The sequence below is a fragment of the Neofelis nebulosa genome, chromosome 6 (genome assembly GCF_028018385.1).
Source record: "Neofelis nebulosa isolate mNeoNeb1 chromosome 6, mNeoNeb1.pri, whole genome shotgun sequence".
In the NCBI taxonomy this organism is placed as follows: Eukaryota; Metazoa; Chordata; class Mammalia; order Carnivora; family Felidae; genus Neofelis; species Neofelis nebulosa.
In genome coordinates, this window is record NC_080787.1 from 67,726,501 (window position 1) to 67,740,759 (window position 14,259).

Here is a 14,259-nt window from a genome sequence, read left to right on the forward strand (position 1 = left end):
TTACTTCCTATACCAATTGCATATTTGGAGAACCATCCTTAGGTTCAACAATTCACTAGAATAACTAAAAGAACTCACTGAAAGCTGCTATTCTCACAGTTCTGGTTTATTAGATCTAAAGGATACAGATTAAATTCTGCCAAGAGAAGAAGCTCATAGGTAGAATCTGGAACATTCCAAAGGTTGAGCTTCCAATTGTCCTCTCATGGAATCGTGGACAATGTTACTTTCCTGGCATTGATATGTGATAATACACATGGAGTATTGCCAACCAGGAGAGCTCACCCAAACCTTTGTGTTTAGACTCTTAATAGGGGCTCTATGGTAAACCTGGCTAGTCACCCACAAGGCTGACCTCAATCTCCAGCCCCTTGGGGTGTTGAGCTGACACCCTTGACTGAAAGCCCCCATCCTATATCACATTGTTGCTATGGCTCAAAGCCCCCAGGTAAACAAAGACACTTCCATCAGGCAGGGCATTCCAAGGGTTTTGAGACTACCTCTCAGGGTCCAAGGGCAAAGGCCAGACATCTCCTTCAACAAGGTTAAATCCACTTACCAAGACCAAATCTGTGTCATGGTGTCACTGAAGGCAGCAGTGTTTGGGGTGGCAAGTCACATAGTTGGCATCCCATCCCATCTCATCCCATTCCATCCCATCCCATCCCAATTTCCTTAAGATGAAACAAAACTTACCCTAGTTTAGGATATGAACTTAACTGGTAACATAGAGTAACTGCACTTCAGGTAACTTCATGAATCAGAAGTTCTACTGAGAGAAAGGATTTTTATGAAAGATAGCCAGATGGAATTCATACATACCATAAAGCAAGCTAGGTCACCTCTGGAGGCATTGCCTGGACCAAGGTCTCATATAGGCATCCTTCTATCTCAGCCAATGAGTGTATACATTATAAAATATATGCTATCTTATGGAGAGAGACTGTGTTATTAACTGTTAGGATCTGTGTGACTAGACATTGCCAGCTACTTGGAACAAATAAATACTCTTATGTACTATATAAAATAGAAAATGAATTCAACATCATGTCACTGGTTACTACAACCTGATCATTTGGGAAGATGCATCGCAGATTGAGTCTGACTAATTAGAACACCAGGGAATTCAACCAATCAGAACACCACAAAGCCCTGATTACTCCTTGGTCATCACACAGATGCCAGCTCTCAAAATTCAGTAACTAAAGAATAGTGGTAATTAACACTACACAGCAATACAGGCCAACTAAAAAGGAGAATTGCCTGAGGTTATGACAAATATGGGGTGCGGGGGAGATTATATGTATCCCCAAATATCTCTATTTGGAGAGAACATGTCAAGGGCAAAATATACTGGCAAGGTTTACAAAAAGACCAAAGAAAATAAAAAACAAACAACAAAAAACCCAAAACAAAACCCAACCCAAATTTGAAAGATTATGAATTTCTCATATAAGAAGACTCAAAGACTCGTTAACACTTAAAAATATTTTTAGGGGTGTCTGGGTGGCTCAGTCAGTTAAGCGTCTGATTTCAGCTCAGGTCATGATCACATGGCTTGTGAGTTTGAGCCCCACATAAGGCTTTCTGCTGTCAGTGCAGAGCCAGCTTCGGATCCTCTGTCTCCCTCTCTCTTTGCCCCTCCCCTGTGCTTTCTCTCTCTCTAAAATAAATAAACATTAAAAAATAAATAAATAAAATATTTTTAGGTAAGGACATGATTAGGGTCAATTTTCAAACTGCATTGAAGAGTAGGAAGTAAAATTCTCTATTGTTCTACTTTCATCCTACCACCCCCTGCCCCTGAGTCTCCACCCCTGTGTACTAAGCTTACTAGTGTCTTTGAGCGCCAGCTGAGAGTGCATCTTCTACCCACCACAACTTGTCTTTGCAGCAGTTTTGGCCATCAGAGAGCTGTAAACGTGAACTGCATTTACTCTCCCTTCCTGTATTTGCTTTTGCCACACTTCCCTTTGCTCGGATGCAATCAGTCTACCCAGAGAGTTATTATAAGGTGAGACCCAGGGAGCCATGCCCATGTTTGCTGTACAGATATTGTTGAAAACCTCATTCATTTCTTTACAGTGTTTTCTCAGTGAAGACCTATAAGAGAAATTTGTCTGTAGTTTCTCAGAACTGGGAATGGTTCAGTTTCTCCTGATTTGTTTTCATCTAAAGGATTATTATAATTGCTATGACCACAAGCAATTACAATTACCTTAAATAATAAATTAATTTAATAAATTAATTACCTTAAAACCTAGTGGTGTAAGATGATAGTTTATTATGCACATGAATCCTGTTGGCCAGGAATTCCAACATGGCAAGGTGAGATGTCTTGTCTCTGCTCCACAGTGTCTGGGGTCTTAGCAGGAAGACTCAACGGCCCAGAGTTAGAATCTTCTGTATGCTCATTCCCTCATATGTCTGATGCTGGCTTTAGCTAAAATCTTCACAGGGGCTGTTGGTAGACTTACATATGGCTTCCTCATGTGGCCTGGGGGCTCCTCACATATGGTGGCTACGTTCCAACTGTGATCATCCCCAAAGAGAGAGAGCTAGGTAGAAACTGTGTCATCTTTTATGCCTAGCCATGGACATCACATAGCATCACCTCTATTCTTTTACACTTGTTGAAGCAGTCACAAAGTCATTCCCCAGGTTCAAGGGGAAGGGAAGTAGAGCCTACTTCTTGAAAGGGAGCAGTAAGTTTCCAGAGAAACACAAGGAATGGAAATATTGATATGTCCATTTTTGGAAAATATGATTGGCTACAGAACCCTCTGATACATGGTCTACTCTGTATACTAACGACTTAGAAATCCTACAGGAGAATTTGCAGCCACTTCAATGAGGTTCCATGACTTCATGCTGGGTGTTGTGTGCATTAACCTCACTCTGGCTTCATAATGGTTTTCCTCTTATTTTCCTTTTGCTTCATTCTCCTCCTCAACTTTTATTTTATCTTACGTCTTTTATGTACCTTCTTGAATCACTGCAAATAATCTTGGGGGAAAACTAAGATATAAGTGAACTAAAATGGACCTCCAGCAAAAGAAATTATTTCTAAGTATCAAATTAATTTCAACAGGAAGAATAAGAACATGACGTACAGGATTCAAATACCAACAAATACTCTCTGTTATTCAAATTTCAACCTTAATTTACATTGACTTAGAATGGAAACCCAGAAGGGTAATTGATTTTTTTCAAGTCAATTTTTTTTTATCTCTACAATGGAATAGCTTTGATTCATCAACTGGAAAAGTATGTTAAATAAGTGAATTCAGTTCACAATTTTCTGCAGTTTGGAAATACGAATATTGAATACTTCTGCAATACTTATTTCATCTACTTAAAAAGTTTTGTGTTGCACTACTTAAAAATAATATACTTTTTCTGAAAAGGTAGGCTAAGAATTCATTAAGATTCTTGGCATAACTTTTTACAAAGAAGATAATACTATTTAATTTTTCAATGAAGCAATTATGTAGTCTTCCTATCTTTTCCACTAAAGATGAGATATTGTATAATTTCTCCCATGGCATAATTAACATTTTATTTGACACATCTATATTAGGGATTCCTTATCTATGAAGAGCAATGAGTTTTATTAAATATGTCATCTACCATATCAGATTTGTTATAATCAAGTTTCATTTTGCTTCATTTCTCACTGCACTACTTCTGGGCTGCAAAACCAATTTACTCCCTGTATATAAATTGGTTATTTCATGACAAGGTAGCTACTATAACTATTAAGTGCAAAACCTACCATAGCACAGACTGCAATTGCCAATTTAGCTACACCTAGATTAGGAAGCTAAGATGTGATTATACTGTAAAAAGGATTAATTTAACAGCTTTGTGATTATTTCTCATGGACATCCGTCAGCATAACTAGGGGTTCACAGCAACAGAATTCTGCAAATTGGAGGAGTTAATGTTCTTAAAAACCACAAAGATTTATATGTGAAACACTGAGTCTTTTGTGACTTTATTGTTAGAATTAGAATTAATTACTTAAGGTTTCACTGATCTTTTGGGGGTAAGTTGGAGGACAATTGAATAGGTTAGTTAGAACAGCAATCACATGACTAATAATCATCATAACGTATTAAGTCACTGTTCCCTTTACACACCTTTCAATTTCCTGCTTTGTTAACTTTGTTTCTGCTGCATTGAAGTGCCCTCCTCCAGCTCCACCCTGTACCCTCTTGCTGGGGTTCTATCCACAGTTCAGTGCTTAGATTCCTTACCAAAAATTGCAGGGTCTGGGTCTTTTACACTTCCTCCCACGTAGATTCTCTCCTTCATTCTGTGCTTTGGAGATTGTGCTCATTAGTGTGTCCTTGCATTTTATATGTACCTGTCATTTTCCCACAGCCTCCTCCTAGCTTCCCCTCTTCAGTAAGTTCCTTGTGGGAAGTACTGTGTCTTGTACATTTTTGTCTCCCCACAGCACTCAGGCCAGGGCTCTGCACATAGAAGGTGGTCAAAATTGTTAATTGAATTGTAAATGGAAGTTTGTGTGCCCACAAAGTTGACATAAATGTTTGTAACCCCAAACCATTATGAGATGATTGCTATTACAGTCTGTAAGCCCACTGTCTTGCTAAAGGTATGCATGTGTGTGCGTATGTGTGAGACAGCATTTGGGCTGCATTCTGAGGCTCTTTTAAAAAAAAAAATTATTTTAATGTTTATTTATTTTTTGAGAGAGAGAGAGAGAGAGAGAGAGCAGGGGAGGGGCAGAGACAGAGGGAGACACAGAATCCAAAGCAGGCTCCAGGCTCTGAGCTGTCAGCCCATAGTCTGATGCAGGGCTCGAACTCACAGGCTGCCAGATCATGACCTGAGCCGAAGCCTGCCATCCAACTGAGTGAGCCACCCAGGTGGCCCAAAGTCCTGAGGCGCTTAACACTCACATTTGTTTGCTCTCCTTAAATGCTCTCATTCAGTCAACGGCAGTGGTTTTAGAGAATGGATAAAGAGAGACTGCTGTCTGAACAGTGCACTTCTGCCTTTAGTGACTTCCATCCTCTCCTCCTGTCTGACTTATTTGACTACAAGCTTTGCCTCCTCCTTGTAGACGCCACTTTGAAGCCAACAGGCTTGAGCAATGGAATGTAGAAAGGGCCCTCAGTGAGCACCTAGCAGAATATAAACAGGCCCAACAGGTGACCCACCGCAGAATATCCATAGGCTCTAACTGTCCAAGGGGCTACTTACAACTAGGCACAGTTACCAAAAAAGGAAAGATTTTCTGTCACCATACCTCCTCATCTTCCTGCTTGGAAAACAACCCCACCCACCACCTCATTGCAGACAGCCTCTCCTCTGCTGTCCTGCCTGCCGGTGGTGTAATATCCTTTGTTCTGCCTCAGGTGATTTCTTTCACCACCTGTGCCACTGGCTTGCACCTGATCTTGGTCTCACATTGAGGGGCCCCTGTCCAATTGAGAGACACCCCATTTAGACACCACACCCTTCTGCCTTGCACCATTTAGGTTCATAGTGGGATTTCAGACTGCCTGCCAGGATCTAACCTATTGCTTTCTTAGGAAGTCCCTGCTCAGTCTTCAGAGCCCCTGACCCTTCTTACCAAGGGGAGGAATCTCAATTTTGATAATATTCAAAGTGATATTAATGGAACTCATAAATTTTGGAATTAATGATATTAGTATCTCAATATTATGATTTCAAAGTAAAAATTAATAAAGATTTTTTCCAGACATGGACCTTATTATTATTAAATTTTTTTTTAATGTTTATTTTTATTTTTGAGAGAGAAAGAGATGGAGTGAGCAGTGGGGGAGACACAGAATCTGAAGCAGGCTTCAAGCTCTGAGCTGTCAGCACAGAGCCTGATGTGGGGCTCGAACTCACAAACGGTGAGATTGTGACCTAAGCTGAAGTCAGACGCTTAACTGACTAAGCCACCCAAGGGCCCCATTATTATTACTTTTACTCTGCATCAGTTCAGTTTCTAGTGGTTAGGGTTTTACTCTTGAAGCTCTTTTTAGACTGTATGGAAAACAGACAATATAATCTTCTACAGTAAGAGTGTTTTACAGTGACAAGAGTAAAGGTAAATGGTACCCAGTGGGCAAAGTAATGTGTTCATGTCTCTTCCCTTTGCACTCTTATTTGCTAAGACTAGGTCTTTGTGGATTGGAACAGATTGGCTTCTGGAGACGAGAGCACCAGCCCAAACCAACACTCTGCTTCTGGCATTTTATGATCTATAAAGATTATTGGAAAATTTGTTGGCCTGTTTAATTTTCCTGTTGGAATCTCAGAGGCTGGTTTGTAGCTAATGTTAATGGACATTACTACCTTGAGCACAACAGCTCTATTTGGTTTTCTGTGAAATAAAACATTATACAACAAATGTTTGGCTGTTAAAGACTTAAAGACAAAAGTATAGTTTACATTAGCAAATGTGAAGGGTTTTATGGCCTAGTTTCTGTGCTTACCTCATTCTTGGTACCGGCATAAACTTTCTACTTTCTTATATCTATGTCTCTGTTTTTTTAGAACCTATTTTGAGTTTATTTGATTTGGTTGTATTCCTTGAATTTTATAAGCAATCAGATCTTTTCTGGGTATAAGGTAGGTTGTACACAAATTTTAGAAAGCAAAAACAGAATAGTTTTTCACATTTAAGAACCATATGAAAATATTTCCAAGAAGGAATAAATATATGATAAAACTTTAATTAATCCTAATTTCATAAAGGGGCAATTCTGGCCAAGCGAATGTATGGTTAGGTCAGAGCTAATCAGAAAATGGCTGTGTTTCAACTATTGTTAAGAATCTTCCCGAAATGATCTTGCTGCCGTTTTAGTCTAGTGAGTGGAATGTACTGAACATAATTGATTTTTTCTTAGGTGACTAAGGATCTCGCAATGGCCCAGGGATAGTGTTGTGAACATTAATTTGGATTAGACCATAATTGGAGACATATAAGATTTAAGAGAGGGGCTGAATTTACACTGACCCCAGGACAAATTGTAAGTCGCTTAAAAAAAAAAACAGAAAACTAAATCTCTTTTCTCAGTTTGGTTGTCAGTCACTCATTTCTTTTTTCTAATAGTGACTAGTAGCAAACAAAATCCCCCTAACCCCTCCCTCACAAAAGAACACAAATATTTAATTAGACTTGATATTGAGGTCACTTTATCTGAGTAATTTAATGAATAATTTTGATTGAGACCTTAGTATTTACAGCTTTGGTGCTGTGGCACTACAATTAGAGATGAGATCACTGCTTCCTAAAATGGAATGAAAAACTTGGAATGACTCTCTCAAACTCAATTTGTCTTTGAAAATTCAGTAAAATATTGGTTGGGAATTCTTAAGAAAATTACGTATTTCTGGTAGAAACAATAAAGTGTGAAAGAAGATTAAAAAAAAGAGTAATCTCCTTTGCTGAAGTACAGGATAATTAGAGCCTAGTGAGAATTTTAGCCTCGAATAAAAAAAGAAATTTTAACTGAATTACTGGTTGGAGGTAGAAAAGTCACGCCTCACCTATGTGATAGTTGGACATTTAGCATTCTCAATGATTCCCCATATAGGTACACACACATTCAAAATAAAATAAGAAAGGCCTCTTTTAGTGAGGAACTTCTATAGGATGGGATTGGAACCTACCTCAAGGTATACTTTGTATTATGTAAAACTTGATTTAATAAGCTTGCTTGGTTTCTCTGGTGATCTTCAGTACTTTCTAGGTTTCAGAAGGCAGGGAATTAGATGCATTGAGGGGGACAGAGACAGAATGAGAGAGAGAGAGAAGAGATGGGTAGAGATGAAAGGGTCTGTTGTGTTGAGAATGTGATCTCACGAGTGTGCACATGTGTCAGAGGGTGTGCTGTTGGAAGGTTTGACTGGGAAGTCAGCATATTGATAAATGGCAACCATTGTGGCAGAGAGAGGAGCAGAATCTTCAAAGATCTAGTTAGCTAGGAAGATTTACTCACACACTTCCTCAGCACATGTTTTGTAATTTTTTGTGGGTTTCCCAGTTAGGGGGGGTCACAAGAGGAGACAGAGGAGAGACTCAGGAAAACAGTTTATTGCATGCACAGGTTCTAGAAGCAGGAGGCACAGCATATGTAGGGCCACATGGGAAAGCCCTCAGGCTGGTCAGCAGGCAGATGACAGGAGAGGGGAACACTGAAGCCATTACCTTTATTGGAGTTTCCTCAGGAAAGATAAGTCATGGCAAGAACAACAGTTTAGGATTGGCTAGTTTGACTAATTTTGGTGGGCTTTGGGCTAGGAGGATGATCTGGTACCTGGCCCTGGGATGATTAAGGCAGAGGAATATTGCCTCCTGGGGTATTTGGGCCTGGGGTATTGCCTCCTGGGGTATCGTGATGAATTGCAAGTCAATGGCATGTTCCCAGTTGGGCCCTTTGCTGTCTCTAAGAATTGGCAAACCCTGGGAAGGGCAATAACTCCATAGCCAGAAAGTTCTTTAAGATGCCAAAATATCAGAATATATAGAAAATTAGAAGTATTTACAATATAGCTCTGTCATCACTGAGAATCAACATGTAATATGCTGAAACCCAAGTCTATAATGATAGCATGACATTTAAAGCAGAGGTTAAATGCCCATACTCCTTTTCATAACTCAGACAAGTGAAAGACATTTTAGGCAGATCTTTTTCCAAGGTGAGTGTTCCTGTATGTGCCTGTGTGTGCTTAAGTGTTATCATCTCAGGTATAATCTTTGTTTTCCTGAACTGTATTTATCTAAATATAACGTTCTTTTTTAAAAGTTTATTTATTTTGAGAGAGAGAGAGCACGAGTGGATGAGGGGCAGAGAGAGAGAGAGGGAGAGAGAGAATCTCAAGCAGGCTCCACAATGTCAGTGCAGAGCCCTACCCAGGGCTCCATCCCCCAAACCGTGAGATCATGTGTGACCTGAGCCGAAATCAAGAGCTGGACACTTAAGGGACTGAGCCACACACACACCCTTAAGTATAACATTATTTTCTTTAAAAATTTTTTTTAATGTTTACTTTTGAGGGAGAGACAGAGACAGAGCATGAGCAGGGGAGGGGCAGAGAAAGAGAGAGACACAGAATCTGAAGCAGGCTCCAGGCTCTGAGCTGTCAGCACAGAGCCCGACGTGGGACTCAAACTCACGAGCTGTGAGATCATGACCTGAGCTGAAGTCGGCCGCTTAACCAACTAAGCCACCCAAGCGAACCATACGTTTGTAATGATAATAAATTTATGGGATAGATGTATTTTCCAAGATAAATGGTATATATGTTGTAGGAGTATTATTTTTTCCTGCATTTATGAAAACTATAAGTATACTACACTTTAAGTAAGTTCTCTGAAAAGAAAGTTTACTACTGTTTTAATGTTCAAGGGAGAAGAAAATATGCATGAAAAAATATGCCTTAACATTCTATAAATTCTACATACCTCTGAGTATGCCTGTGTTTGTAACAAATCATATACAACCATGCCCCCAATTTTTTTTCACAGCTTCTCTCCAAAAGGCATTAGGATGTTTATGTTGTGCATAGATAGTAAACTGAGTAAGCAAGCACTAAAAAAAAAAAAAAGCACTGAGTGATGCCTGGCATAATTTAATCTTTTATTTTAAACATTTGTCTTGATTTTAAAAATTGACATCTTCTCTGGAGAATGTTTCTTTTCGCTCATTTCCAGGTGTGTCATTTGAAAGGCCTTCATGGGGGTTAATAACAGACAAGAGCTGAGCTGGTGAGTAATGCGTATTTAATCAGAACGCACTCTTTGTTCCCCCAATCCTTCTGCCTTTGTTCAAGTTCTCTGTTCTGCCTGATAAACACTGTGTGCCCTACTTCCTTCTATAAAAGCTACTACTCTACGAAATCTGTTTGATATTTTCCTTTTATATAATGAAACATTGATCATGACAAAGGGAAAAAAAAACCTTCTCCCTTTTTCTTCAACCATTGGAAAAACCTAATTGGATAAATGTATTGTGGCAACTCAGAAGGCAGAGAAGTAGTAAGGTTAGCAGAGTCTGCTCATATTTAGGGTATGTTTTTGACAGCTGCATTTTTTTTTAATGACAAACATCATTTAGATTGCTAAGAATTGCCCTGGGTTTTCCTGTTAGCTAATTCAGATGAAAGGATATAAATAACATCATATAAGCTATATGAGATAAATAGAAACCAAGAACATATTGCTATGAAAAGAAATGAAAGTGAACTATATATACACCAAATTCCCCATAAATATGACATCTCTGAAATATAAGTATGATTATAAATTTAATTCATTTCAAAAATATCTAGTATCTGAACTTACACCTTCAAAAATGAACTTTGCCACCTTCAGAACTGTGGCAGTATGGTCAAAAGACTACTGGCTTTTAAGTCTAAATGAGTTATTTAGGCCTTTATTCTGGCATCACCACTGACTACCAAGCCATGGTACCAACCCGGGTCTCAGTTTCCACAATTATTATTTAAAAAAATTTTAGTGTTTATTTATTTTTGAGAGAGAGAGAGAGAGACAGAGCATGAGCAGTGGAGGGGCAGAGAGAGAGGGAGACACAGAATCAGAACAGGCCCAGGCTCCAAGCTTTCAGCACAGAGCCTGACACGAGGCTCGAACCCACAGACTGTGGGATCATGACCTGAGCTGAAGTTGGACACTCAACCGAATGAGCCACCCAGGTGCCCCAGCTTCCTGAATTTTTAGTGGTGGTGATTATGCCTACTTCTCAGGGGCACTTGAGGCTTAAATGAAAGTGCACTAATCTGTGCTGTCTGGTACTCAACAAGTATTCCTCTCCCATTTAAGAATAAAATGGCTCAAGGGGCACCTGGGTGGCTCAGTCAGTTGAGCGTCCAACTTCAGCTGGGGTCATGATCTCATGGTCCATGGGTTCCAGCCCCACATCCACCTCTGTGCTGACAGCTTGGAGCCTGGAGCCTGCTTGGGATTCTGTGTCTCGCTCTCTCTCTGCCCCTCCCCCGCTCACACTCTATCACTCTCTCTCTCAAAAACAAATAAACATTAAAAAAAAATGGCTCGAAAAGCATAAGAGACTCTTAAAAACTGAGAACAAACTGAGGGTTGATGGGGGGTGGGAGGGTGGGGAGGGTGGGTGATGGGTATTGAGGAGGGCACCTTTTGGGATGAGCACTGGGTGTTGTATGGAAACCAATTTGACAATAAATTTCATATATTGAAAAAAAAAATGGCTCAAAACACAAGAGCAATAAAAAAGAGGAGAGACTCTTGCTGTCTCTCCAGAGGCTATACTGCATCTATTTCGGTTAGCCACATTCGAATGCATAGCACCTGCTGAGTGTATTCCTTCTGAATAAAGGTTGATTTGAATTTTGGATGCTTTCTAGAGTAACCAAAACCAATTCTTGTGAATATAGTGAATGATCAAGTTTGGGTAAATATTTTTTGGTAACATAACAGACACAGACACACAGGCACGCATGTGCGCGCACACACATACACACACACACACGAGAGCACATGCAAGCACACACTCCATTATATGCATCACCTGACTATAATGAGACAGACTTTGTGTGTCTTGCAATTTCTAAAGAAACTACCAACAATGTTTTGAGCTTCAGCAGCACCGCCTGTCCTCCCCATGATGGCCTCAACTAGTGGTACAACAAGCCAATTGACTTGGCAGTGGCTTCTGGAGAGCAATTTTGCAATGGTTAAATGGAAACAAGAATACTTTCCTGGCCTACCTCACCTTAGAAGTTTAAATGGGGGTCACGAGAACTAATAAATGAGTGAAATATAAAGTGCTACGAAATTTGTAAGTGGTGGGCTGGAAAGGACTTTAGAAGTCTAAGCTCTCCATTTTAGACATAGAAAGTGACACCCAGGAAAGCATCAGGAACACTAGCGACAAGTGGCAGGAATTACCTGGACTCACTACATTGAAGAATGGGAACACAGCCTTTACATTTCCACTTTTCCAGCTGGCAGTGGCCACAGGCCATCAAGAGTCAGTTCATACAGAGATGTTCTACAAAGTTGCTGTCATTAAACTCACTTATAAAAACAGAATGGCCCTCATTTTAAAGAAGAAGGCCATAATAAAAAAAAATGTTGCCATTGTTTTCTTACCTTCAGTGTCTCCATGTAATCAGGATTTTTTTTTATAGTTTTCAGTAAATGTTTTTCTCCCAGCTTTATTGAGGTATAATTGGAATACAAAAAAACTGCACATAATTAACATATATAATTTGGTGAGTTTGAACATATGTATACTTTCATGTTACCATCACCATAATCAAGGTAATAAACATATCCATCACCTCCAGAAGTTTTCTTGTGTCTCCCCCCTTTTATTTTTGTGGTAAGAACACTTCACATGAGACCCTGTTAACACATATTTTAAGTGTACAATGTCTATTGTTCTCTATACTATAGTTGTCATGCTCTTTGTTCATATCTTCAGCCCATCCCTGAAGTGTTTCTTTGTGTTTTTGTTATACTGCTTTAACTATATTTCTACCCTGGTGGAATGTAGGCATTGTTGTTACCATCTCTTGAGAGAACACATTTTCTTACACAGACTTCCTGGATTTGGACTAGTTGGATTTTCTGCTAAGTTACATCTTGAAATTCACTTCACATTTTTGTTTTGGCTGCCCTTTCCCATGAGGGCTTCTGTTTATATCACATTTCTTTTCTCTGACATGGAAATCAGCAAACACGTCTGCTGCGGACAAAGGTAAAGCATCGCAATAATGAAGAAGCTTACATAAAAGGAAAATTGATGAATGCAGCAGCATGTGTTTGTGATTAAATCAAAGGCAGACTCAAGGCTGCCTAGCAATCCAACCTGATTAACTGTTTTCCAAATCTTGATATTGTACAAAGTAATTGACAATGACAGGGACAAGGGAAAATCAGATGGAAAATTGGGTATATCAGTGGCAGATGGTTAACAAGACAAATTGCCCAGTGTCTTCCAGAGTTTCCATATTTCTAGAAATAATTGTTCCTATGACCAAACTTATTTTCACAGACAATAAAATAGTTTTCTGTATACAGAGGGTGGAAAAATATTAAGTTGTTAGTAAGAGGTAATCAACCAATCTTTATCACCTGTGAAGATGAAAGGTCAGTTTTCTGTTATTCTGTACAATTAGACCTTCTAAAGTCATTGCCCCAAACTTACAGATTATTCTGCAATTGTATTAAGTCCTTATTGTTCTCAGTAATAATGAGGCTGTAGTTAATAAAAATAATAATAGATTATAAAAGCTAGTATTTATCAGGTGCTAATTATTGTAACAGGCATTATTTTGTATTTGTTAAAATTTCTAATTCTCACAAGTGCATTCAGTAGAAATTATCATCTCCATTTTATTATTTTTTTAACGTTTTTTAATTTTATTTTTGAGACAGAGAGAGACAGAGCATGAACAGGGGAGGGGCAGAGAGAGGGAGACACAGAATCTGAAACAGGCTCCAGGCTCTGAGCTGTCAGCACAGAGCCCGACGCGGGGCTCGAACTCACGGACCGTGAGATCATGACCTGAGCCGAAGTCGGACGCTTAACCGACCAAGCCACCCAGGCGCCCCATCTCCATTTTATATATGAAAAAAAACTGAGGCTTAGGATTGTTGAGTGCTTTGCACATAGGTAGTGTGTGTTGGTGCTTAGACATACCTCAAATCCTCTGCTATTTCCACTCTGCTATGACCCCACTTTATTCTTGCTGACCCTCCATAGGTTTGCGAGGAGATAGGACAGCATGCAACAATTTTTGGAATTTATTTCTAACATCATGCCAGTATAGTCAGGTAATTAACTTAGCAATATAAAGCCAATGAATTCCATTATTAAGACAGAGGCCGGAAAAAGACTATGGGATTTAGACTCAAATGACTTGGTCCTGCCATTGATCAGCCATGAAAATTTAGCCAAATCACTTCATTCCACCGAACCTCAGTTTTTGTGACCTTTATAAGTAATGTGTTATCAAAGGGTTTTGTGATGATTAAATGAAGTAATATGAACCAAGGAGTTTTTGCAAATTTTTAAAAATTTTATACAAATGTGAGTTATTAGTATTAAGGAGAAAGAAGACTGTTTAGTCTGTCAGAACAAATCATCAATAAGATTGGGAGGCTAGGTGAGGTTTCTAGCTGACACCAAATGAAATAACTGAACTTTCTTTGTAAACTCTTGTTCTCAGTCCCATAACATGGATGTATGGTTGTTCTTTTTCACA